This window comes from Leptonychotes weddellii, chromosome 5, assembly GCF_054177405.1.
Source record: "Leptonychotes weddellii isolate Sample4059 chromosome 5, ASM5417740v2, whole genome shotgun sequence".
Taxonomy (NCBI): domain Eukaryota; kingdom Metazoa; phylum Chordata; class Mammalia; order Carnivora; family Phocidae; genus Leptonychotes; species Leptonychotes weddellii.
Genome location: NC_138373.1, coordinates 114,707,644 through 114,733,054, shown reverse-complemented (window position 1 = coordinate 114,733,054; position 25,411 = coordinate 114,707,644). Strand labels below are relative to the sequence as shown.

The 25,411-nt window shown below is 39.7% G+C and overlaps 1 protein-coding gene across 10 annotated transcripts in view; it reads left to right on the top strand.

Moving 5' to 3' along the window:
- The window catches only part of GRIP1 (glutamate receptor interacting protein 1), a 621,865-nt gene that overhangs the window by 216,841 nt on the left and 379,613 nt on the right, over window positions 1–25,411 (top strand). The window lies entirely within an intron of this gene.

Below are 25,411 nucleotides of genomic sequence, written 5' to 3'. Positions count from 1 at the left end.
TCCCGCAGGCCTCAGCGTCCCGCTGGCTCTCAGGAATCCGGGCGGAGTTCTGCGGCTAGAACGCACACCTGTAGCTGTTGGCTCGAGCATCAGTGAGAGGCACACACTCGATCGGGGTTTTAACTTGGGCGCATGATTTATAGATGCCTAAATGGCGAAAAGACATTTCAAAATTGTGTTTCTTCATAGATGTGGCGTGAGAACTGCTGGAAGGAGCTCAGATTTGTTAGAATTGGACTGACATTTATAAAGACAAAAAACTTTGCAGCAGCTTTAATTATTACTTAAGAGCAGGGTTGTTAAAATGGCTCCCCCAGGTACTGGAGCTTTTGATTATGTAAGGAGAAAAAAAAGATAAATTTCAAAAAGGAAGCTCAGTCCAGCACTGTGCACTGCCAGTTACTCCATAATTCATTTTGGGGACAACTTCTCTATGTGGTCTAGGAATGAAGCCAGATATCAAATGCATCGCTGGCTGCAGCAGGTAATGATAAAGTCTTCAGGAAAAGAAAAAACACAACTTGCCTCACATAAGAAAGATTGGGGGATATTTACAGAAGAATCTGAGTCTCTTCAAAGTACATGAGCTCCGCAGCAACTGCGAGATTGAAAATCTCCTTTTCCTCCTCTTCATATAAGGACCTCTCTCATTGAGAATTCCCCCCCATCAGAAGAAAAAGCCCCCCACGTTTGATCCATGAGATGTGAACTCTAAACTAGTAGCCTCTTAGCTGTCTGTTACTTTTCCTATTTATCAAGGGAAACCTTAACAAGGAGAGTAGTAGCCTGGGAGGGTTAAGACGCGTTCTGCTAGCCTGGCATGTTTTACTTATTCTTATGCTTGCAATAAATGGAGGTTCATCTGTGTTAGGATATGAGTCTATTCTCCAAAGACATATATGCTGATAGCACTAATGATTGGCAATATTTAACAGTAAAACTGTTTTACTTGCAGTGACTCCAGGCTTTGAATTATAAATGGAATAATTTTATATCTTTTGGCATTAGTTGAAATACATGGGAATTGGCCCAGATTTCCCATTAATAATGTAGCAAGTAAAGGTTTCAAAATCATTAGAGCTGATATTTCTATTTAATTGGTATTTGGAAAATACATTTTATTTATCAAAATATAGATTTATAAGATTTATGTCAACTTATACTGATTTGAAAAAATATCCAAGTTTATCTTAATGGATACAATATGTGACATTTATATATATATACTATGTGACCTTTATCTGTGTGGATAAGCATTTTTTTAAATTTGTTTGTTTGGGGTGATTAAAAATCGTAACTGAGCTTAGGAGGCACTAAGAGATTGCTTTCTGCTGTGGTCTCATCCTACCTGATGCTTCTTTTTATTTGACCTCAAATTTAACTCCTTGGGAGGGCTTCTAATTTATCACAGAGCCAACCTTACTGATTTAAGGCAAACCATATGCAATTTTGGGAAGGCATCAAATCCCTTTTGAAAAGAAAATTCCCTGGCATGGCTCATGTGAGGTATAATTTTTATGACTGAAGTAGGTATGAGAAGGTGTCCAAAAATGGGAGAAGGGGCTTGTGTTTGTACAGACAGCCTTTCTCACAGTCTTGACCCAGTCCTTCTCTTCTGAATTTACTGGCTGTATTTATGGAAGACTTGAAATGCAATTGAATTTTTATTTGAAATTGTATACCCTCTATTTTTAGATTATGACTTTAATGCATGATGATGTGTTGAGGAAAAGGAATATTAATCATGGCAAAGTCTGAATTGTAAATGGTGTGAACGGGCATGACAGATCGATCTGCTTTTGATAGAATTTTATGATTATGTATGTATCTGTAAAGACGGAGTTAACCTAAAAATCACAAATGATTTGGCATTGGAGAAGAGTGCTCAGTCTTTTAACACTTTGCTTGTTTAATATGAAATTTTACAAAGAGGAAATTTCTGAGAACAAAGAGAGAGGATCCAGGACCTTGCTCAGCTGACTCCTGTCAGAGGCTTGGTGAAATTGCCCACTTCCCATGGTGAGGAAGGTAGAATTATGGGATTTTAGAACTGAAGGGGAACTAAATTAGCCCATTTTACAGATGGAGAAGCTGAGTCCAGAGAGGTGAAGGTGGTGTGCCCAACCACACTTCAGCATCAGCTTTTGATTTCCAGCTTCTGGAAAAGCTCAGCAGGGAAACTCTTACAGGACGGCTGTGAGACCTGCATGAGGAAGATTTGGTAGCTGTTTGCAGTGTGAAAAGGCTCTATAAATTTCATATGTAATTATAATAAAACCCTGTATTTTGGCTTTGGGCTGCTGAGTCCTCGGACGGATACCTGCTCTAGCCACAAAAACATCCTCCTGCCTATGACTTCTTTTCCTGTAGACAGAGGCACTTGCCTGTGTCCCTGCTTTTCATGGACAGCCTCCTGTTTCCACTTTTAGGTGTCCTATGTCTTGTGAAAGAGTGTCATTCTTTCAGATGCGGAAGCTTTTTTAAAAGATTAGCTATACCACTTACTAATATTTTCCATCCATAGCCTCTATTCCTAAATTCCTCTTGATTTTCAGTTAATCCTTCCCTCTCAAGAAAACCAGGGGTAATTTAAAGAGAGGAAAGAGGAGAAGAAAACTAACATTTAATCAGCACCTACTATTTGCCAAGTATTCGCCTCAAGTTGCTATCGGAATGAGGTCAATAAGAAGAAAGAAATCAATAAAAGATCCTATCGTGCTAGATACCTTGCCTACATTATTAATTACTGAATAGATCAAGGCTCAGAGATGTTAAATAAGCCAGGGAGAGGAATTAAAACGCCAATAAGTCCAAAAGGAGAGACATCACCAAGAGAGAGGTCACGTTTCCCTTTCCTCAGAAATAAAGAGAGTGCTAAACAAAGATAAGGAAGAAAGAAAGAAAAGGAAGGAAGGGGCGAAGGAAGGAAGGAAGAAAGGAAAAGGAGAAATGATTAAAGATTTAGAGATAAAAGAACTAATTTAAGGTTTACAAAAGAACTTTGTTTCAACTAGGCTTCATGTATCTTTCCACAAAGCCCATTAATGTTGATTTAATATGATGTTGGCATCATGGCCTTTGAAAGTCATATATGATGCAGCTCTTATGTCTGATTGTGCCTCCTAGTAAAATGAATAAAAAATTTCAAGTTAGGGAAATTATGACAAATCCAAGGATCAAATAAACTTACTTGCTACCTCAAAGACATTTTTTATTTAAAATGATGATAATGCATCATTAAAAAAGAAATTAAACACATTCTCATATCCTGTTTCTGCAATCTAAATGCTTTAGGAAAAAATTTTATACTGAAATGATTTTTTTTAAAGATTTTTAAATTTTTATTTATTTGACAGAGAGAGACAGTGAGAGAGGGAACACAAGTGGGGGTGGGGGAAGGGAGAAGCAGGCTTCCTGCGGAGCAGGGAGCTTGATGTGGGGCTCGATCCCAGGACCCCGAGATCATGACCTGAGCCGAAGGCAGACGCTTAATGACTGAGCCACCCAGGTGCCCCCTGAAATGATTTTTTAAGTGAGTTTTTAACATGTTACCATTAGATCCTGAAGATGTTTATGAGACTGATGGAATTGTCAGGCACATTCTAAAGCAAAATTTGTGGCTATATTAGCTCATAAAGTTCCTAGAAACAAGGAATTTCTGAATAGAATATTTTCATCGCAAGATTCAACAACCAAATTTAAGATGTCTACCTGAAACATAACTTCTTATAGGGTGATAAATTCAGTCATTTCAACTTCAGGGTTTATATTAATGATGGAGATAAGTATGTATAATGGATAGCAACATCTGATCAATTAAAGTTAAATAACATTGTGTAATTTGCCAAATAAAAATAAATCGTATAAATGGTTTTAATTTAAGATGTTTATCAGAGTTCTTGCAACTGATATCTTCTCAGCAGGAAGTACCTTTTTGTGGAGCAAATGGCAAATTATATACACAAGGAGACCAGAACTGAGTATATAGTTACAGGAAACAAGGTGCAACCATGCCCAGGAAGTAAGCAGGGACCAGAGTATTCAGGGGTTCACAAACCATGTTAGTGACCTCGGTCTTTATTCTAAGGAAATAGGAAAACTTAAGGCTTTTAGGGGAGAGAGAGGAGTTAGAGGTGGATGAAAGTGACTGATGGAGACCTGTAGGAAGCTACTCAAGTCAACAGTGCGGGGGAGATGCTTGTAACATAGTTGTTTAAATGCTGTCTTGCCCCTGTTTTGACGTCTCGGCTGGAGGCCAGTCATTTCCTCTTCTAGAATAGCTGATTAAGTCCTCATTACCATCCACCTTCTTTATTGGACTGTCACACTCTGAGCCACTATTCACCTGCTCTTACCACTCCAGGGCCAGATACCAGACAACCAGGGATAGCCCCTATGCCCCAGAGCCCACTGAAATTATTCAAACTAGCCAATCCTAAATTGGCTTACCTGGCCTTGCCCATTCTTTCTCATAAAAACCACAATAAAGACTTGCCCGCAGTTCCCCCCTGCCCCTCTGCCTCATCACAGACCCCAGTGATTCCCTGGGTGGCTCTCTGTGGTGTGAGGTGTACTCCTTCCTTTGGGAATCTTGAGTAGAATAAACTGTCTTTTCAATGGCATTGTCCCCTGATCTGGTTGACCTTACCATACCTAAATAACAATAAAATCTATTAAAACAGTGCTAGTCTAGGTCAGTGGTAGAGACAGCAAGAAGCTGCTGAATCAGAGGTATTTAAGAGAGAATATTAACAGAATTACATGATAGGACCATATTGAGGATGGGAGAAAAGTAGGTGATGAAGATGACTCCTAGATTTCTGGCTTGGGTAATAGCGGCCATTCATCAAGACAGAAAACTGGAAAAGGCTCTGATTGTGGGATAGTCTTGAGTTCAGTTTGGGGTATTTTGATATTGGGGTAACTCTGAGATATTCAAGTGGAAATGTCAAGGGGACAGGCAGATCTACAGTTTAGAACTGGTGACTAGGTCTCATTGAGAAAGGAGGATGTATGAATAATAGACTTTTTAAAAATCCCAGCAAGTGAGAATTACAGATGGTAGCACATAGCAAAGATGGCAGTCTCCAAAGGCTATTCATGAGGAATCACTTCTTGCAGGGAGTCAGCTGTGAGCATTGTTGGGTTGACGCAAAAGAATACTAAGCAGGAGAAATAAATCGTGTATACAAAGGTTCAGAAGCAAAATGTGTGTTGCGAATTTGAACAATGAATAGTCCGGTTTAACAAAAACAGGTGATTTGTATGGGGGATGGGGATGGGAGCAAAGGTGTAGAGTACCTAGATACCAAATCATTCAGCCCTTGAAGGCCTTGAAGGTAAGGAGTTTATTGAGTGCCGGTAGTCCTCTGGGTACTTCATTAAGAGAATTAAATAGAGTTCCTTTTCTGTCTTTTAGAATAGATGTTTCTACAGGGTAGAGATTCTCCTTTTCCTGCTGATCATGGTCAGCTCAAGTAGAGAGTATTAATGTATGAGGCTCAAAAGAAGATTAACCAAACGTTATTATGTTAATTTTATTTCAGTCAACTACTGAAGATTATTATAAGTCTGCTATGTACCTAAGTCATCGGACCCAGCCCATGATCCTGTGGAAATTAGAATTATGTTGGGGAGACAGAACTTACACTTTAAAAAGAGATTTAAAAGAGAGAAGTGGAACCTAAAAACTAATGCGAAAAGGAATATATCATGAAACATTTCTGTATTTATCCTTAAACATTTTTATTGTGTATTTCTTTTAATTGCAGTAGAGTACACACAATGTACATTTTACTGTCTTAACCTTTTTTAAGTATACAGCTTAGTAGTGGCAAGTGCATTCACACTATTGTGTGACCAATCTCCAGAATTCTTTTCATCTTGCAAAACTGAAATTCTACACCCATTATACACAATTACTCTCCATTCCTCCATTCCCCACTCCCTCTCCAGTCCCTGGTAACCACCATTCTCTTTTGTCTCTCTATAATTTATCTACTCTAGGTACCTCATATAAGTGGAATCATACAGTATCTGGGTTTTTGTGAGTGGCTTATTTCTCTTAGTATAACATCCTCAGGGTTCATCCATGTTGTAGTATAGTTCAGAATTTCCTTTCCTTTAAGGCTGACTAGTATTCCATTATATGTATGCACCACCTTTGGCTTATCCATTCATCCATTGATGGACACTTGGGCTGCTTCCATCTTTTGGCTCTTGTAAACAATGCTGCTGTGAACATGGGTGTACAGATACCTCCTCAAGATCCTGTTTTCAATTCTTTGGGGCATATACCCAGAGTGGAATTGCTGGATCATGTGGTAATTCTATTTTTAATTTTTTGAGGAACCACCGTATTGTTTTCTGCAGTGGTTGTACCATTTGACATTTCCACCAACAGTGCATAAGGGTTCCAGTTTCTCTGCATCCTAAACAACGTTTGGTATCTTCGTTGCTGTTGTTGTATTTATAATAGTAGCCATCCTAATGGGTGTGAGGTGCACTTAAAGTTTTTTTTTCCCTGTAGTCAGCATGCATTTTTATTGTTAGGAAAAGAATTTTTAAAATCTGCCTCTTCTTAATGGGAGGGCTAAAATCAAAGCATTTGGAATTAAACTCCATGTCGGAGTGGCATAGCACAGAGGCAACAAGACAAACCACCGCTGGTCTTATTTTGGCAAAAATAACCAGGGCTATGGAGGTTATAGATGATTTTGGATCTGTATATATTTTAAAAATAAAATCTGTATTTTGAACATGTGTGTTTTTAATTATTTTGGCCTACTCTGCCTTTGTAAATCAGATTTGCAGAAGAGGGAAAAAAATATGAGCCTTGTGCTTGGCATTTATGAAAGGAGCGTATTTACCCCAGATGTTCCCAGAAGTACTAATGGCTTCTGTGGGCTGCTGGAGTAACTTCCCCATTTCTCTGGTCTGGTTCTTTTGTCGTGTTACCTAACTGTGGCCACCTTTATGACCCAGTTGAGTCTGGAGATTTGAGCCCAACTTCCAAAGCAGAGGACTGAGCTGCTACCTGTAGAAAATAATTGAGGGAATGGAAGGATACATCTCAAAAATATGTATCCAGGAATGTGACAAATAGTGCAAAAGCCACGAGTAACATCCTGCTGCATCTTGTGCCTTTGTGTTTTAGAAGAATTTTAAAGGGTGTTTGCTTCTTAGATAAAAATACACATTTAACTAGACTTGCTCTCTCCCTCTCTCTCTTTTTTTAAAGGTTTTATTAAATTATTTTTGAGAGGGAGAGAGAGAAGCAGACTCCCCGCAGAGCAGGGGCCCCGATGCAGGACTCAATCCCAGGACCCTGGGATCATGACCTGAGCCAGAGGCAGACGCTTAACCGACTGAGCCACCCAGGCGCCCTCTCTCTCTCTCTCTCTCTCCTTCTATTGGAAGTTGCTCCTGGCTTCCTTTTTGGCACTAGCACCGGCCATATTTTCTTATACACTGTGTTTGTTTTTTACTTGTATGCGCACTGAGGACAGGAACATCAACCTCTTGGTATTTTAAGGCCTAGCAGAGGAGCAAGGAAAGAAGGAAAAGAGGAAAGGAGGAAGGAACAAAACTATGAGAAACGTTCACTGTATGTCAGTCACTCAGTTCTTCAGTTTGGGTTCCTTTTTGCTTCCTCCCCACACCCTGAGGATTTCCCTTATGTCTTTGAACGCTCATCTGTGTCAGATTTTGCAACTAAAATACAGGATGCTCAGTTAAACTTGAATTTCAGACAAGCAGCAAATACTTTTTTTTAATGGAAGTATATTCCATGCAGTGTTTGGGATATACTTACGGTAAAAAATTCGTTGCTTTCTGAAATTCAAATTTAAATGGCTGTCCTGTATTTTACCTGACAACTCTTTTAAATTTTAGAAAGATTTAAAAAAAATATTTCAGCTAGTTAGAAAAAAATTGCTGAATGACCAGCCAGTTAAAATTTAAAGACTCATTGGGCTTATCTGTGCACCTTTGACAGTAGGGTTGTTGATCAAGCACTGGAGGACCAGAAGCTGACATAACTCCTACCCCTTCATGCTTCTCAGGCAGCCCATATGACCAGTTAGAGGGCGTGGGGACTCTTTCTATCGAGTTTGGCACACAGTAGGAGGTCAGTACATTTCAGTTTAAACCATAGATTGTTCAGTAGTATGAAAAATCTTGTACATTTCAGAGTTAATACTCTGCCCTGATGTTGTAAAATGACATCACTTTGCAAGGTGAATAATAGCATCACTGGCAAGAAAAATATCAGCCAATCAGCTAGGAAAAATTGTACATACGCCTCGTTAACGGGCAACCCTCATAGTCATTGTCTAATGATCGTGTTTCTTCCCTGCTCTTGTCTAGGACAAACATTCTGCTTTTAAAACTGCCTCTTACATTGTTTCCTAATCATTTTCCTGGCAGATTAACATTAGGAAAATGTTAAGTTGTCACAATTTCATTAGCGGTTAAAAGCTACCAGCCCAAACTTGTAGCTTATTATTGTTGCTTGGTAAGAATAACCTCCATTGCTTTATACTTGAAATGACAGCCTGGAGATTAAAAGCCCTTCAAGGTAGTTTTAGTTGACAATCAAGACCAGGAGCCTATAATTATGACTATTACTATTATAATTATTATTTTAAATTCCTACGTAATAGAGATTTTCCTTTAATTACACATTGAGGGGCTGTTTTGTCCTTTTGCTTGAGGTTGCTGAAGATTGAGGCATTTATTGGCTTGACTGGGAGAGAATTTGTATGCCTAAACTATGAAGCAGCAGTGTGGAACCAAAGCCTAGAAATACCAGTATTTAAATTAATTTCCCATTTTTGTCCTGGATTAAGTTTATTGAATTTGCAGCCTTATGGATTATATTTGCTAGCTAGAATATCTACTGAACACACTGTCAAATATAAGTGGTGATAATACAAGGGTCAGGGAGGAGACTGGTACCGGGGACCATTGGGAGTTACCTGACTCTCTATGAGCCTGACGCACTTGGCAGAGAGCCTTGCACAGAGTTAAGTGCAAAATTGACACCTGTTGAGATGAACTCCATGTCCCCCTCCCAGTCTGACCAGGTAGGATACCCATTCTCCTTAAATAAGCTGTCACTTAGCTACCCATGCTGTTTCAGGGATCCATTGTGCCGTGAATGCTTGTTTTCTTTCTGGCCTTTGAAGCCCAAGCTTATCCCTTTGGGGATGCATCTCTTCGTCGTTTCTCATGTTACACAGCTGCTGAAACGGAGCTGAATTTTTCAGATGTTTCTTACATGACTGTGAGTCTTCCTATAGCCTCATACATATATGCATAGACCGAGGTATTAGTGTGTGTAGACAACTATATATTTAAAGCAAACTCACCCATGAATATTACATGCAATTAGCTTGCAGAGTGAAACGCTTTGGAAAATTCTCATCCCATAGAATTGTGTCTATTACAGTTTGACTTCATAAGCAAGTTACATGGGAGAGAGTCATCTGGGCATCTGTATTTCTATTACTTGCCCACAGTGGCCTCTAATAGGTTCATCAGGGACTCTAGAATTAGATTTGGCAATTTTGCCTGCTAACTTATTCCACCTGTCCATTATCCACTGGCAGTGAATGGGAGGATTATTTCTGTTCAGTAAATGCAAGTTTTTCCATTTTCCTCTATATTTCTTTTTGTATTTTTACCTCAAATATCGCGAATTAAATCCAAATTAGTCTACTTTTCTCTCTAAGCAATAATCATTTTTACAGCAATGCTCATTATTGCAGCGGCCAGCATTTAGCGTCTAGCTCTCACTGCTGTTTGCTATTGAACGTTCACGTCTGCGGTAGAGGTCTTGTAGTATCTGTGATCGAGGCAGCTCATCATTTCTGCCTCCACTCTGACTTGCCCTTTAAAATGTCTTATTCACTGCTAAGTTTAAAATTGGCCTTTATACATAGGAAGCTGCCCTTATCTGTGACCCCAATATTTTACTCCGACAATTCTGTTATCCTATGCCTTGTCTGTCATCCTTTTCTTATTCAGTGGGTCTCTCTCTCTCTCCCTCTCTTTTTTTTTAACCTCTTCTATTTTCTCATTTACCCAATCACTGCTGGTACCAAACCAGAAAGAATCACCTGACTCATTCACTTATTTTTATCAATCCAAACCAAAGTACTCTATGCCCTCTTATCAGCTGACGTTCTGTCCTTGGGCTTCCCTTTCCTGTTAGTTTAACCCAGTCGCTGATCCCAGACATTCCTAATCAAATTCTTTGGCTTTATAATGTCTAAGTCGATTTGTCCCCATGCATGAGTGCGTGTGTCACACCTCTGCTCCTGGCAGGATCCTCGTCTGATCAGAGTTTTGCATCTTCTGTGTTCCCTCGAGGCAGAGAGTCCTGTCTTACTAATGCAATTCTGATGTTCCTACCTCGTCTATCTGTTAATGATTCCACCCATTGCTCACCTACCTTTCTCACTCTGAAACACTTGAAGTATTTTTTAAGGTTTTTAGAATTAGTGCTCTAAAATACATGGAAGTATAAATGGGACCCTGTAGCAGCTGAAGGAATGAAGAAGAGTATTTCTTATACCTCAGCTATCGCTGCTGTGGAGAGGATGAACTAACTCATTGCCTTTCTCCCCAGACCGACTGGATTCCATATCCCCTTTCTCAAAGAACCAAGCTTAAAACTGGATCTTCATCCCTGATGCTTTCCTTTTTATTCTGTCTCAAAGTCTTAAAACAGTCGACCTTTCTTCTTTACCCCTCCCCTACTGCCATGGTTCACACCCTCACCTCCCCCTGCCTGGACTGTTACTCTAGGTTTCTAACGATCTCCCTACTGCCCTTCTTCCGTCCACTCTCTATGTGGCAACGTGATGATTTTCTAAAAACTCAAATCAGTCTGTGGCCATTCATTGCTTGCAAGATCAAATAGTAACTCCTTAACGTGCCCTTCCGTTGCTTTGTCCTTGCCACCTTCTCCGTTCTCATCTCACTTTTCCTGCACAGGTACCACACAGGCCTCTGGGCATTGGTGCTGTTTGCTCCTGCTGTGGGAATGCTTTTCTTTTCTGGAAGTATACTAAGTGCGGATCAGTGATGGGCTTAGACATCTTGTTTCTGAAGCCTTGCTTGACCCACCCAAGCAGGGCCAATCGCTTGCTTTGTTCTTTCTCCATATGTTTTAGATACCTTTGTTAATGCAACTCCTCTCTAAATCTCCCTCTCCCTTACTCTAGTGTGAGATTTTAAAATTAAAAAGAATTTTTTATTGAAGTGTAGTTGACATACAGTATTATATTAGTTTCAGGTGTACAACATAGTGATTCAATATTTATGTATATTATGAAGTGATCACCGTGATACATATGGCTACCATCTGTCACCATGCAAAGTTATTGCATATTAACTGTATTCCCTGTGCTGCACATTATATCCTTGTGTCTTATTTATATGATAGCTGGAAGTTTGTACCTTTTAATCTCCTTCATCTATCTCACCCTTCCCTCCCAAGTCCCCTTCTCTCTGCCTTCTGGCAACCACCAGATTGTTTTCTGTATCTATGAGTCTGTTTCTGTTTGTTCATTTGTTTTGTTTTTTACCTTCCACATATAAGTGAAATCATGCTATTTGTCTTTCTCTGTCTGACTTATTTTGCTTAGCATAATATCCTCTAGGTCCATCAAGGTTGCTTCAAATGGCAAAATCTCATCCCCTTTTATGGCTGAGTAATATTCCATTTAATACACACACACACACTCTCTCTCTATATATATACACACACATATATGTATATATATGTATACACACTTACATTGCTTCCGTATCTTGGCTATTATAAATAATGCTACAATGAATATAGGGGTGCGTACATCTTTTTGAATTACTGTTTTTATTTTCGTTGGATAAATACCCAGAAGTGGAATTGCTGGATCATATGGTAGTTCTGTTTTTAATTTTTTGAGAAAAACTCATACTGCTTTCCATAGCAACTGCACCATTTTTCGCTCCCACCAGTAGTGCACAAGGGCTGTCTTTTCTCCACGTCCTTACCAACGGTTGTTATTTCTTGTCCTTTTTAAATTCTAGTTGTTCCGACAGGTGTGAGGTGGTATCTCATTGTGGTTTTGATTTGCATTTCCTTGATGATTAGTGATGATGAGCATCTTTTCATATATCTGTTGGTCATCTGTATATCTTCTTTGGAGAAATGTCTATTCAAGTCCTCTGCCCATTTAAAAAAAATTTATTTATTCATTTGAGACAGAGAGAGAGTGCAGGAGCAGGGGAGGAGGGGCAGAGGGAGGGGGAGAGAGGGTCTTAAGTAGACTCTGCCCTGAGCAAGGAGCTGAATGCAGGGCTTGATCTCACAACCCTGAGATCATGACCTGAGCCAAAACCAAGAGTCTGATACACTACCCAGGCACAGCCCTCCTCTGCCCATCTTTAATTAGATTGTTTTTTTTTATATTGTATTATGTGAGTTTTTTTATATATTTTGGATATTAACCTCTTACTGGTTATATCATTTGCAAATATTTTCTCCCATTCAGTAGGTTGCTTTTTCGTTTTGTTGATTGTTTCCTTTACCGTGCAAAAGCTTTTCAGTTTTGTGTAGTCCCAGTTATCCAGTTTTGCTTTTGTTTCCCTTGCCTGAGAAGACAGATCCAGAAAAATATTGCTGAGGTGGATGTCCAAGAGCTTACTACCTATGTTTTCTTCTAGGGATTTTATGGTTTCTGGTCTTATCTTATTTTTAAGCGTTGAAGCCATTTTGAGTTCATTTTGTATATAATCCCGTTCCATTCTTTTGCTTGTTAGTTGTCCAGTTTTCCCAACACCACTTATTAAGGAGACTGTCTTTTACCCACTGTATGTTTTTGCTTCCTGTGTGAAGACTGTGTAAGTGTGGGTTTATTTTGTGCCAGTATCATGCTGTTTCGATTACCATACTTTGTACTGTAGTTTGAAATAAGGGCGCATGATACCTTCAGCTTTGTTCTTTCTCAATATTGCTTTGGCTACTTGGGATCTTTTGTGGTTCCATACAAATTTTAGAATTATTTGTTCTAGTTCTGTGAAAAAATGCCATTGGCATTTTGATGGGGACTGCCTCGAATCTGTAGATTTCTTTGAGTAGTATGGACATTTTAACAATATTCATTCTTCCAGTCAATTTCTTTCATCAGTGTCTTATACTTTTCAGTGTATAGGTCTTCCATCTTCTTAGTTATTATTCCTAGGTTTTTGTTTTTGTTTTTTTGCTGCGGTTTTAAATGGAATTGTTTTCTTAATTTCTTTTTCTTTAGTTTATTATTAGTATATAGAAATGCAACAGATTTATGAATATTAATTTGTATCCTGCAACTTTACTGAATTCATTTATTCTAACAGTTTTTTGGTGGAGTCTTTAAGGTTTCCTATCCATAGTATCACGTCATCTGCAAATAGTGATAGCTTTACTTCTCCTTTTCCTTCGTTTTCTTGTCTGAGTGCTGTGGCTAGGTCTTCCAATACTACGTTGAATGAAAGTGCTGAGAGTGGGCATTCTGGTCGTGTTCCTGATCTTAGAGGAAGAACGTTCAGTTTTTTACCTAGTGTGAGATTTTAAAGATTAGAATAATGTCTTATTTATCTTTGTATCCTGCTGGCCTGGTGTGGCTCGTAGTAGGTACTCAGTAAATATGTGTTAAATTAATTTGAATAAGAGAATAAAGGCATTGCTAACTTTTTCTTGGAAAGAGAAAAGCCATGAGTAGTGATTCTAGGGAAATAAATGGAAGTGACAGATTAAGTGATCCAGTGCACAATGGAAGGTATTTTATACTAGGTTGCTTGACAGCAATTATCATTTGGATAAAAGCATACATTTCCTCCTCTATAACGCCCACTTGGAAGATGGGCTTTGAAGAGAAAAACAACATGAACGCACCCTTTCTTTTTTTGCAAAAGCAGTGTGCTGTTTTGATGGCTGAGCTTCCCAGCTGTGAGTGATAAACATCATCCTCTTCAAATGAACTAATCGTCGCTCATACTTCCGGTGGGGCAACCTGCTGCCAGCCTACAAATGAGGCCTATTAATGATATCACTAATTTCAAGTCTGTAAATGTAAACACAAGGGAAGGAGGACCCCAAGTACTGCTGCTGGCCATTAATCCATGTTATTAATGGAGACATTTTTATCAGTGCCAGTCTCTCCTCCTTCCGGTGAAAGAGTTCTCATTATTTCATTGTTTACAAGTTAAAAGATATGTGTGTTTAAAAATAGAGATTCACGAGCAGAAACAAAAATATTATATTTGATGTATTTTCTTTCCATTTTTAGGGAAATCAATGTGGGGGAGGGTGGTTGTGGGAATCCTTCTAACGACATTTCTATTCCAAGAGCTATGGCCTATTTTAAAAGATGTATTGAAGAGCACGCTAATGTAATTGCCACTGTCACTGCCTGAAAGCCCCCATTAACTAGTAGCGGACTTCTATGAAAGGGCCGTGAATAAAGGCCCAGGAAGTCTGGCATAGGGGAGGCAGGCATCTTCAGGGAGGAAGTGAGGTTGTGGGGCTCTTCCAAGCATTTAGAAAGGTTGAGTTTTGCCTGACATTGTTATCTATAAGAAATACGTGCTCATTATATCCTAGATGGGTGCAGAGATCTTCAACACATCAGGATGGTAAACCAATCATGTCATATTTGTTATTGCATTGAGGGCCTTAACCCCTTACTAATAGTAGTAGCTGGCTTAGATAAAAGGGCTATTTTTACCTGTACATACAGTCCGGCCGATTGCATGCTTCTACTAAAATGATATAAATCATCCCCATACCTCAAATACTTTTTTGAGGCAAACACAATGGAGAATAAGATATAAAGAATATTGGCTGCTAATTTGGCTATTACTAATTGCTACTTAACTCAGCGTTAGTTTTTCCTTGATCCTAAGGAAGATCTTTAATTTCATTTCCCCCTTGGGATTGTAAGCCTTTATCTTGCTTTATCTTGTATCCGTATTAATTCCAAGTCGCTATCTCCTCATGCACATACTGAACTGTCGGTAAGGAGTAAAAGACCACTGCATAACGATTCCACAGCAACAGTGCAGTGTTAAGGGTTTGAATCCTGGCTCCGCCACCTACTTACTCTGTAACAGGGGCGATATAACATCTCGTTGCCTCAGTGTGATCATCTGCTAAAGGCAGCTAATAAGAGTAAGACCTAATTCATTGGTCTGTATGGAGGAGTAAGTGATAAAGAAGTAAAGTAAATAAAAATGATTAAAATTGTTTTTTGATGCCAGGCACACAGTAAGCCCTTGATACATTTTGTCTTTTATTATCTGTTAAGGCTTTTCTCTCTACTCCCAAATCTTGAGCTTGAATTTTTTTAAATCTAGGAGATGGAAGAATAATGTTGTGACTTGTTGTACTCAGCTGCACACACTGTCCAGCTTCAGGATGATTTTTAAATTACTATAATGATGGCAGGCATTCTAACAAGCCACAGTTTAAGTTAATCATAAAGGTACAGTTTGGGGTCAGGGAGGCGTATAAACCTGCAGGTTATGAGTGAACTAGTGGAGAAGGGCGGGGAGAGGAGATGGGAGAGGCTCGGGCCCAGGGGCACAGGAGAGAGGCCTGTTTCCCCTGAAGAGAGGGAGGCCACCTGGTAGAGCCCATATGGTGGAGAAAAAGATAGGGGTTTTGTGGGTCTCACCTGGGGCCCAGGGGAGGATGTTTGAGAATATGGAGATGCTTCAGAAGAAAGAGAAAAGCAGCCCCACTCTTGTGCCAGAATAAAGAGGGTGACAGCAGTTGCATATCCCAGAAGGACTTCCATGGAGTGCACACCCTACCTCAGAGCCGCAGCTAGGGGCCCCTGTAAAAAAGACAGCCTTCGCCCCCACCCTAGACTAATTCAGGAACCCCTCCTTAACACCAGTGCTTGTGGCTGTATCCAGGAAAGTTGGCTGCATTGTGTAGCGACGGACCCCAGGTTTAAGGAGGAAACTGGCTTTGTGAAATTTGGAATTCCAGGGTCAAATTCTGCCCCTAAGTTGACTGAGTCCCATCTCTGTGTCTCTGGAGGGACTTACCCAGAGAGCCACCAGGAGGGACACAGATCAAAGCAAACCGCTTTCTGCAGGGGGTGGAAAGAACTCAGAAAGTTGGGGTGCCTGCGATCATGCTGTTAGCATTGTGAGTCAGAGATTTGAACTTGAGTGGCATCAAAGATCTTCCCCTGGGGAAGCCACCTGTTACACAGTATTCGACGGTCACTGATGCACTTTACTTAACATGGTCTTCCTCGATTGTCACAGCATGTCTGTAATATAAACAGGGTAGTTGCCATCATACCCTTTTTATGGGTTTGCCTAAGAGCAGATAAACAGCAAATGAAAGATGGCTTGTGTAGTCTGTTTCTCCTTATTTCCAGTCTAGAGATTTTCTTACACACTTTGCTACAACTAGTTAAGTACTCGCTGCCCCTGGCCCCAACTTGCTCTGTTAACAGAGCTCAGTTTGCAGTAAATTGCTTTCTTACTGAGTTCTGCAGTTCTACAAGGAAAATAAAAATTTTCCATAAACAGATGATACAGTTTCTAAACTGAGATATTCATTAGTTCCAAGGAAAGATAGAAGGAAGAATGCGTTAAGTGTGAATCTGGAAGCAAGGATATCAGCTAAAGTTCAAGAATCTTCTTTGTAAAATAGCCCAGGTCTCTGTAGGAAATTCTAGATTGCATTATGTATTCCTGACCTCAAGCCCAAAGTGAAACATGAGGCACTGTGCTCATGACTTTGGGTCTATCCATGTCTGACATTTGAATCAGTTACCACAGGAAGCTATAAAATCTCTTTCTCTGGAGGTATTTCAAACTGAGGTGAATAATTTCAGAAGGGACTGGGCCACAGCTTGAAAATGAACTCAGTGACCTCTTGATATTTTCTAAGCATGAAACTAATTTGGTAGGAATGTCTAGGTCTTAAGTGTACACAAAGCAAGTCTCGGAGGTAACTTGTCTCAATTCACAACTTGTCCTGATCTTCTGCAGAGGCTAAAATTTCTCCAAATATGATTCCAGGTAAAACAAGGAGTAATACAGAATGGCTAAGGAAAGTCTAACTTATAACTCAAAATTATGAATAAATAATAATAATGGTTAAAAATATGTACTTTATTTCAGAGACTTTGCCAAGTAGTAGACATGTGTTAACTCGTTTTGTTTTCACTGTGGTCCATGGGATAGGTGCTATTGTCCTGGTTTCACAGGTAAGGAAACTGAGGCTTCGAGAGGTTAGGTAACCTGGTAAGTAAGAGGTAAAGATGGATTTTATAGCATGCTCCTTCCAAGGGCAATGCCTCCTTGGTGTGAAATCTAGAAAGAGCATGTCTTAGAGATAGACTGATCTGGGTGCAGACTCCACTACTGCCATTTTCCAGCTGTGTGACCTCAGCGAAGTTCTTTGGCTTCTCGAAATCTCAGTTTTTAACTATAAATGGAGAATGAAATACCTGCTTTGAAGTGTTGTTTGTAAGGACACACAGAGAGCATAAACTCTTAGCCATTATAATTTTGAAACATGTCCAGGGAACCTGGTTGGGTCAACATAATGACGTTTTGAAAGGACCTTCATTAGCTCTACCTTTAAACTTGGGGTGGCCGAGTCAACTCATTCTTTCTCTTATCATTCTTGAGAGAAATTGCTAATGTAAGATATCTTAAAGTCCTTGAAAATATCAATAACATTAACATAATGCTAATGTGAATAAATCAACATGAACTAATCAGCATTCCTGGAAAAACACAGCCAAGTGTCACCTTATAGAGGTAAAACAGTAACTCACTGCGCTGTAGGAACCTGATGAAGTGGCTAGCTCTCAAGTGGTTGGTGGGAATGAGATTCAGAAGTTACTTCCTTGGACAGAGATTTTCAGGTGGTTCCTGAGGCCGCTGACCAGGGACCTGGGATGGGGGTGGGAGGGCAAGTGGGAAAGCAGGCTAGACCTGCTTCCACCCGCCACCCCCAATCACTTTCCATCAGAGCAAAATTGCTTTGATTTATCTTATATATTGATGATTCCATGTAAGATATTGAAAAATAATTCTATTGTGGTTTTTTTTTTTAAGTTTGAAAATCATGCTTCAGAAAATATACTGGCCTATGTGGCTTTAGAATATGAATAAAGTACTTCAAATAGTTTTGTAAAGTGAGTACTAGTAAGTAGTGGTGAACAAAGATGTTCATTTTTTCCAGCCTACCACACGGGTATGGGGAAAGTAGGGGGCAACCCTCTTTGAAATGGTAGATTTTTCAATCAGTGGCTGAACATCAGACCATTGGTACCCTTTGTTGAATACCTCCGTGGGCAAGAGCACTTCTGTGAAACATTATAGGAGCAACCTTAAACAAAAATAAAAACAAGTGAAATCCCTTTCCTTGATGAGGTTCCCATCTAGCAAATGAAATATAAAACACACGTGACAACAACCCAAATTTCTGAGTAGGAGACAAAGTAACACTGAAATCTTCCATGCAGAGAAGCGCTTCGAGGCAGAGGGATGCACTAGCAGGGTACAGAAGCCTCTCTTAGGAGGCTTCCTTCCCGGGTGCCTGGGTGGCTCAGTTGGTTAAGCGACTGCCTTCGGCTCAGGTCATGATCCTGGAGTCCCGGGATAGAGTCCCATGTCGGGCTCCTTGCTCAGCAGGGGGTCTGCTTCTCCCTCTGACCCTCCCCCCTCTCGTGTGCTCTCTCTCTCTCAAATAAATAAATAAAATCTTTAAAAAAAAAAAAAAAGAAGGCTTCCTCCCCTGAGGAATAGTTGGAGCTGAGTTTCAAAGAAAAGTGTTAATATCATTCTCATTGCAAAAGAGAGAGAAAACTCATTGTATACAAAAGTCAGACTTTTAAAAAGTGGTGGGGGTAAATCATACTTTTAGTTCTATTTTTACTTATCTGAAATGAGATAATAGTTATGAATATGTTTTGAAAATGTAAAAGCTATGGGGATGTGAGGTGTTCGTTATTAATAATACTAGCCAGTAATCTCCAAATCATATCATTTAAGTCCTGCACATCAGTCGGCTAGGAAATGGATGGTGTGGCCTTACATTTTGAAGGGTGAACTCAATGTCAAGATTTCCAAGTATTAAGCCTACCTATTAGGGTTTTTTTTTGTTGTTGTTTCATTTTTTGTTTTGCTTTGTTTTTTAGTATAGACTTAGGTGATCGCTTGAACCTCATACTATCACATATGGCATTATCCATAATTGTGATGATGCCACCTACAATTCTTAAGGACTGTTTTGAATTTATTAAAGCCTCTAGAAAAAGTGGTGTTGCATAAATGTTAAACTAAGATGAAATATTGTCTCACCGCAATGCTGGTGAATTATGTCATCTTGGACAAATATATGGTCCATTTGGGATCCTGGGGCATAGGAATGCCAGATTCAGGGCAAGCAAATTGTTCCATGGAGATGTCTCTGCTTCCTGGTCCAGGCTGAACTGTTTTCCAGCAAAAGATCCATGGAAAGTCCATCATAACTTTTTCCTTCTCAGCAGCCTCCAGCCACTGAACAAGCACTAAGAAAAATAGAACTCTTAAGCTCCAGGAAAACTGGAACCTGACACTCTTATTCTGTACTCCATCAAATAAGCAAGATGTGTCCTTATGAAAAGGAATCTATTTTGAAGTTTGATATATAGGCAAAGATTTAGCTAGTTTTCATAATCATTTCAAAATAAGATCTCAGAAGAGCCAATTCTCAATTATTGAGGGAAGACAAAAAAGGAAATGGAGACTAGAGCCTTTTTCAGGCTTTGAAAATCAATGTTGTCATTCTTCCACTGAAGATGAATCTATGAATAGGAATTTAAATACATGAGTGTAGCAGACACTCTTGAGATGGCCTCCAGGTCCCTTGCCTATTGTCATTCTTGCCCTTGTGAGATTCCCATCCTTTGAGTGTAGACGAGACCTATGACTTACTTCCAAGCAATAGAACAGGGCAACAGTGGTGGGATATACATGATTACATGCACATAACCATGTGATTATGTTACCTAAGATTTCCGTGTCTGTTTTCTGGAGTCTCCCAATCCTTCTCCCTCTCCTTTGCTGGTCTTGAGGAGGCAAGCCGCCACCTTGAGGAACCCCGTGTGGGAAGGAGCTGCAGGCAGCCTGTACAAGCTGAAGGCAGTCACCAGTGCATGGCCAGCTGACAACTGACACTCTCAGTCTTATAACTGCAAGGAACTAATTCTGCCAACAACTTGAGTGAGCCTGAAAGTGGACACTTTTCCGCTTGGTTCTCAGAGGAGAACCCAACCATGTTGATTGCAGTCTTGTAAGACCCTAAGCAGAGGACTCAGCTAAGCCTTGATAAAACTCCTGACCCTCAGAAACTGTGAGACAGTAAATGTGTGTTATTGTAAGCCACTAAGTTTGGGTGATACTGTTATTTAACAACAGATGCTGATAAAATGAATTTAGATTTTTCTCTACATCCAAAAGCTTGCCTCCAGGAGGAGAGAGAGGAGTCCAGGCCATAGACATTAAACAAGCTGCTGATCATTTTGGAAAATATAAAATATATTTAGGATGTATATTGTCTATATATTGGTTTCCCTCGACTCATACTCTTTTATGTGTTTTCAAAAAACCAGAGACCATACCCCATGACTATTTTGAAAGGAGTCGAGCTGGTGGGTATAATCAGAACATGAGAATTCTCCCCACCTTCACCCCAATTTTAATTTAGTTTAGTGGCAGTTAAAGCTTTGAACTTTAGAGGAAAATCATTCCTTCCTCACTTTTAAGGTTTTTTGTTGTTGTTGTTGCTGGATAGAATTTAATACATTGTTGGTTTTTCTTTTCAGTGATTTTATTTTCATTGAATAGGTGCAGGGCAGAGATTTCTCTCACTGGCATTTTAAATCTCCAACCCCAGTAGCATGGGAAGTAGCAGTAGAACTGAGGACTTAGATCCAATTATCATAAAATAACATTTCACTAAGTTTTCATTTCAATTAGCCTCATTCTCTACAAGTACTTTGGGATCATAAAAGCTCTACATATTAGTGGAAGATTTAATTCTTAATTCCTAATCAAGATTTTTATTCCATAGACACAGGATGCTTTTTCACCTTTTAAAACATGATTTTATTCCTTGAAAAAGGGAAAAGAGATTTATGAGTCATCTGGAGGGCATCCTCCTCACTTCATTACAAGCAGCAGCAGGAGAGTGACGGCTGACATGGGCTGGGTACTGATTACTTGCAACAGTCCTTGCAGGCAGCTGGGGAAGTAGATGCTAGTATTGTGTCCATTTTGCAGATGGGGAGAAAGTGGGATAAAGATGGTAAATGCCTTCCCTAAGGTCTCAGATGCAGCAGTTGGAAGAGTAGAATGGCAACAAGACGAATGTCAGAACCTAAGATCTTCCTACTTACGAATCCCTAAAAATAAGGATGAAGGCATTTCTCCAGCCAGCTAGCTGCCCCAGGAGAAGAGGCAGCTAGTGCCCTTTGAACTCAGTAGTATGATCATGCATATTATAAGCAGACTCTATGTTTAACTTCTTCTGCATTGTATGTAAAGTCACACAGAGAAAGGCAAGAATTATGTTATAAAAATCTTAGTTAAATGATTTATAAAGCAAAAATTGTGATAACGTGAAAAACATTCACTTATGAGCTGACCCCTTTAAAGTTTGTCCTTAGGAGATCATTCCTCCTGTGTTTACTCTCTACCCTTGTCTCTGGTCTTTTTCAGTCAGCCTCCCTTCCTTTTTAAGAGATCCACAAACATATGCAGTTCCCGATGACTCTTCTTGACAATGATAATGTAAATTTCAAAATCTTGCCAAAAACTCAGAGTTTCATGAGACTGCTAAGGGGATGTGGACAACCAGCTCAAATCTAAAGATAGAATTGAACTAGTTAAAAATTGAAGATGAAAAATAGACAATAGTGGCAATGTGGGCACTTCTAAAAAAAATGATTTGTGTATCAAGGGATTAAGAGAGGCCTTTGGGAAAATTAATAAAAATCTTAAAAACTTTTACAAAAATGACCTTTCTTCAGGGGGTGCCTGGGTGGCTCAGTTGGTTAAGCGTCTGACTTGATTTCGGCTCAGATCATGATCTCAGGGTCGTGAGCCCTGGGCGTGGAGCCTGCTTGAGATTTTCTGTCTCCCTCTCCCTCTCCCTTTGTGCCTACTCCCCATTCCTACCCCCTCCCCCCACTCAGGTGCTCTCTCTCAAAAAAAAGAAGTTCTTTTTTCAGGCTGGGCTGTGAAAGTCCCAATTTGAAGAGAAGGATTTAAATTTTGCTATCATAAAATGTACACTGTCGTACAAATCCCCAGTAAAATGTTTCAAGTTATGCACCCTCCCCAAACCATTGAAGCCAAAATTTGGAACTTTTTTTTTGTGGGGGGAGGTTCATTTTCCTAGCCTTCTTATTTCTGCTCTACACTATGAAATTTAGCTTCTGTGTTAAGTGGGTTCTCTTTGGGTGGCCTTTTCTTGGTATCAATTATCCTTGAATAATGAGTCCCCTTGTGCTTCCTGTAGACAAAGCACAGTTATTTTATTCTGATGAATTGAAGGAGAAACTGGACAACCGCATGTCCAGATTATGCAAAGGGGATTCAGCTTGGTGGGGAGGAGGTAGTGTGTGGACTTCATGACTTTTAAGGCCACTTGCAATGCCAAAGCCTTGTGGAATCCTCTGAGGTCCATCAAATGAAAAAAGACTCCGTAAAAACTCAGAGGTGCACGGTAAGTGTTTGGTGCCATTCATAGGAGGCGGTCCTCGTGTTGCAGAGGCCTTACTTACCTGGGTCTGGAGCTCCAACAGTGCATGCTATGCCTTTATGCATCTTTCTGGTCACTATTTCACATTACCTTTTTCAAACCCCAGAACGACCTCTTGGAGAGCACCTTTCAACCAGTAACTCTTGTGTCTTTACTTCCCGCCTCAGGTGTGTTTGTGTGTGCGTCTGATTTTCTGGTTGATGATTAAAATACCTTATTCTTGAATCTCAGCATTTAGGAATTGTGCCCCACCCACCTTTTTTAAAATCCTGGTAGACTCTGGGCACCTCGGCCATGGTTACATTATGGAAATCATTGCTAATGTTATTAACATTTGCAAACTTGTCAGGCTTGCACACAGAATGAAACGTATGTTCTTACGACAGCTGGGGCCCACTTCTACCTACTCTCCTGGAGAGGACTGACCTATCAGCAGAATGAGCACTGGTTATACCGGGGAATTATCAGACTCCCCGTTTCAGAGGGAAGGATGGCATTGCATTTTCTTGTTTACGTATTGTCCAACTGATGAGAAATTTAGTTTACACATGACACTAAAAAGCATGTGGAAGGCCAGGAAGAGAGGGAGGCTTGTGCTGTCGCCCCAGAATCCTTTCAGAACTCCTTCCCCAGGAGTCCAACACCTCATGACGGCTATAAGTTAGTACCATGATTCTCAGATATAGGAAAGTGTACAGAGAGATGGTTCCGTAGTATTAAGGTGCTGCTTACTCAGTAAATACTTGATTTCCAGTGCTGTTGCTTTTACACGTCTCTAATTTTTTGGTCAAAGTACACAGTCTTAATTTGTCTGCTGCCCAGATAGATATATATGGTTGTTAGGTGCCAGAGTATGTACTAAGTACCGAGGAAGGAAAAAAATGAATCTTAATGGAGGTATAATTTTCTTATAAACCAATACTTTAGCAAGAGAAGCTTTAAATGATCATTGATCATTTTTATTGTGAGCATGTTAATGTGCAAAGCACTTTACTAGACATTATTGGGTAATTAACCAAATAGAAATCAAGAGATCTCCATCTTCAAGGAATTTTAATCACCCCAAACGAAAACAAAGGCCGCAACTTGAGAACCATTTACCAATACATACCAAAGAACACATAACTGTAAACAACACGTCTGCAATACTCTCTTAATTTTCTAGGAAATTTTTATATTCATATTTACATGTCTGAGGGTAGATCGTCAGATAGTTGTAGAATTTTGGAGCTGCCAAACATAAACCATCATATTGCTCAGTCCCCTCATTTTACAGTTGAGAAAACAAGTTTAGAGAGGTGAAGTCATTTGCCCAAGGTCTTGCGGGTGGTCAGCAGGTTCTGCTGGAACTAGTAACCAGGTCTATTTTCAAGAAGAGACCTCTTTTTGCATCTCTAGCTTTGGCTTTATAAGTGAAATGGCATACTGCCCTTTGGAACCTTTCACAGGTATGCTGAAAAAGTGGAAGGTTTTGTTAGCCCTAAAGCATGATGGGTGAAAATAAGATAGTTATGTTGCAGGATTGCTTCTGGGCTTTTGTTATGTCACTTACAGTCAAATTAATTTCTTCCTAGCCCACCTACATGTTTCAACTGCATGACGCTTTCTTAATACCAAGTATTTGAAAAGAAAAGGAGCCCATTAATTAGATGCTGTGCACATATACATAAAAGACAAAGGTGGCACCATCACTTAGTCACTGTTCTATTTCTTGTGCAAGATAAAACATGCTCCTCATCTGGGAGTTCTTCCTGGAATGAATGTGCTTGGCCTAGGACGTGACGGTTCACAGCCCCTCTTAGATCACAGTGGATTGCAGCAGAGCCTCCCCTTTTTGTTCCTTGATGGAATGTACACGGAAGTTCCCCTCATTGTGATGGGGATCCACATCCAGTACTCAGTCTTACTCATGTCCATGAGAAGTCATCTACTTCCACAAGACTACTTCGGAAGGGGGGTGGTGGTAATGATCTCAGTGGTTTGTTTCCAAAGCCCAGAAGAATGAATATGTGTAAGAGATTTTTCTAATTACCATTGGCTCCATTTCCCTAGGGAGACTGGTTAGCACCAATAAAAATTAAAACATAACTTAGGCTAAATTGTATTGACACAGATAATATTTTTATTTCTGTAGGCTGACGTTTGTTGCACTTTTTTTCTCAACCTACGATAGAAAATTACTAACATAATCTAAACAAATACCCCTTGTTTCTTATGTCAGAAAGCAAGAAGTCAAGGGAAAGCCATGTAATTCATGTTGTGGTACTTTCGAATTGAGGACTCATGGTACCCATGTAGAAAAAAAATCATTGACCTTTATTTACCTATAACTTTCTGTATTTTGGCTGAGATGCAAAATCTTGAGCACTATTTTTATAGTACTCATTATCTTATATAAATTTTAAAAGCAATGTCAAGTAAAAGCTCATTTTACTCACCTCTACCAGGTTGATAATGTTAACTGTAAATGCTAGAATAAGATTAGGTTGAATTTTGACAGTGAATATTAAAGATTATCAGTTTAATTTGACAATTTTTGCATGTAAATCTCAGAAGCTACCTTACACTGGCATTCTAAAGGACAGTTTCAATATAGCA